Source organism: Osmia lignaria, unplaced genomic scaffold, assembly GCF_051020975.1.
Source record: "Osmia lignaria lignaria isolate PbOS001 unplaced genomic scaffold, iyOsmLign1 scaffold0059, whole genome shotgun sequence".
NCBI classification, from domain to species: domain Eukaryota; kingdom Metazoa; phylum Arthropoda; class Insecta; order Hymenoptera; family Megachilidae; genus Osmia; species Osmia lignaria.
Genome location: NW_027478200.1, coordinates 70,001 through 72,500, shown reverse-complemented (window position 1 = coordinate 72,500; position 2,500 = coordinate 70,001). Strand labels below are relative to the sequence as shown.

Sequence of the window (2,500 nt, the reverse complement as noted above, 5' to 3'; positions counted from 1 at the left end):
CCATTTGTCTCTTCTTTGGAACGCAACAAAACTTTCGAGGACTGGACGACCGAGCGATGGTCGCGCGGTCTTCGCTTATCTTTAACAAACGAAGTAGTCCGTATGTATTCTAAATGTTGAAGCCTCCTAGAGCTTTAAGCCATGCGAGACATTGAAATGCTGTTTTAACGGGAGCATGCATAATTGCTGCAAACATACTTTTATCACAAGTTCTAGCCACGCCACGGAGGCTTCGAAGTTCCTTCACCATTCGCTTTCCTCTCTTTTGTTACACAGTTTCAGACTACGATCAGGGGTACCGAAACGCTGTATTGATTGTAAACAACCATTTTTATCTTGGAGCGGAGCGTTCCTTTACTCGTTAGATTTGTCTTGTCGCGTGTGTATTCGCTTTTTCGACGCTTTTTAACCATTTAACTTGTTTAGCGAAGCTAAACGCACAGACAGACAAAAAAAAAGGAACAGCATCGCGCGTCAAACAGCGACGACCCATCTGAAGCGATCTTTCATTTATACACCGTTTGTAAACAGAGAGATGTATAAAGCGCGGGGAATCATTCGAAACCCTGGGGCTATTCGAGCTTGCATTTCAGCAAATTATCATCTCAAACATTTCACTCGTTTGCTTTTTCTAAATTTATAGGAGAGCTTCTTTCGTTTATTTTTGACACACCTTTCGTAAATATCGTTTCTGGCAACGTCGGGAGCGTGGATTTCTACAAGTGAACAATCGCGCCGATCCGATAACTTCCAGCAGGATGGAGAATCTTTATAGATTATCTTCCTAGAACTCGGTGCTTTCACGGGCGGTCGTTTATAAATTTTAACGAACGACTCGCGCGCCGTGACGCACTTGCGCTAGTTCGAAGAGATATTTCGAAATTTGTTTCTCTCCTTTAACGGCCTGCATTTAGTGTATCGGTTGCGATTTTCGTCACATCGTTTCCACGACAAACGCCGACGAACTGCCCAACTATCGCTCGTACGTTGCGACTCTTTCTTTGTTTATCGTTCATTCATTCTTTCAATTTCGTTCGATAATCCCGCTCCGAAACGTTCTACTTTCGTTGAACGACGGCGAGATGTTTAGAAAGAAATGAATTACTCTTTTTTCGAGAAGCAAACGCAAGCAGTCTTTTGTTAAGAAAACGACCCTCAGCCAGGCGTGGTCCAGGAATTGTATCCGTGGACCGCAATGTGCGTTCGAAATGTCGATGTTCATGTGTCCTGCAGTTCACACGTTGACGCGCAATTAGCTGCGTTCTTCATCGACCCACGAGCCAAGTGATCCACCGTTCAGGGTAATCGTAAAATTTTGTATTTCAAACTCTTTAGATCTTTAGAGTGTTATTTTCATTATTAACACGCATCACATTCGATACCCACATCACTCTCCCACCCGGCGCGTGCGGGAGAGCGAATTCGGGCGTCGCCAACGTATTTGTTTGTTTGTTCGATCGTTGACGACACGATCGCGTCCAAGGACGGAAACCGTCGGAGAAACGCCCAGTGGCACGCTCCTCTCGACGGTCGGGCGTAAAGTACATTTAAAAACCTTGAAAAGTACGAACGCACACAAGGAATGCGAGCGCGCGTCCTGTCGCTGAATCGTGGGTTGCGAGATTCGAACAGACACACGGCCGGCGACGATCGGTCTAACTAATGGACACATAGTTTTTCAAAGACTCGCTATCGTCGCTTCTCAGCCGGTCCGTAAACAACACACATCGATCAGGCGGACGCACGAATCTTACCACGGTGCGTGTTTCGTAGATTCCAGGTTACCCGCAAGTACCTCTCTCTCCCTCTCGAAAGAGGAATCTCGATCCGTCCTTTTTGGACAATGGAGAAATCTTTTTATCGCAACACGGATGGCAAAGAAACAACCAAAGCGTAGGAGCGTGGGGACGAGAGCGACGAAAAGAACGTCGCGAAAACAAAGTTTCGACGGTTGCTCGTTCTAATACATCGTAGTTTCAACTCTCTCAGTTTTAACCACTCCTAGACGCTTCGTAAACTTTTAACAATTCTTCGCCTCCGCGAGTTTCATTTCGAATAGAGCGAACGCAACACGGACCAAAAAAACTCCGGTGATGCCAGATCATTTAGCAAAGATCAGACGGCGGGTCATCTGTATTCCTTTTCTCTCTTTTTTATATCTTTCCATTTAACTAGGGTGTCGCAACGACGGGTACATTTATATATTTATATATATTGTATTTCAATTTTAATGATCCTTCACTTTCGGTTTGTAATAATATGATCCTTCTTTCATTTCGATCCTTCATATTGTAGGTTAACCAACAGAAGTTTGTTTTTTTACGACTTGTATTTTTGTGGTTTGTTTGTTTGTTTCTTACGACTTGTTTGTACCCGATCAAGTAGACGACGACCCATAAGTATAAGTTAGAGAGATAAAGGTCGAGAGACCTCACGCAAGCGTCTTTTACTTCCATTCACATCAGCCAGAGAGAAATGGTCCGGCGTCGTGCTCTTTGGC

The 2,500-nt window shown here is 44.6% G+C and overlaps 1 non-coding gene across 1 annotated transcript; it reads right to left on the bottom strand.

Moving 5' to 3' along the window:
• Positions 1-1,149: 1,149 nt before the first annotated feature.
• On the bottom strand, positions 1,150-1,304 carry LOC143307557 (5.8S ribosomal RNA). The gene has a single exon (XR_013064670.1). It is a non-coding gene; the product is annotated as a 5.8S ribosomal RNA (ribosomal RNA).
• Between the last annotated feature and the right edge of the window lie 1,196 nt (positions 1,305-2,500).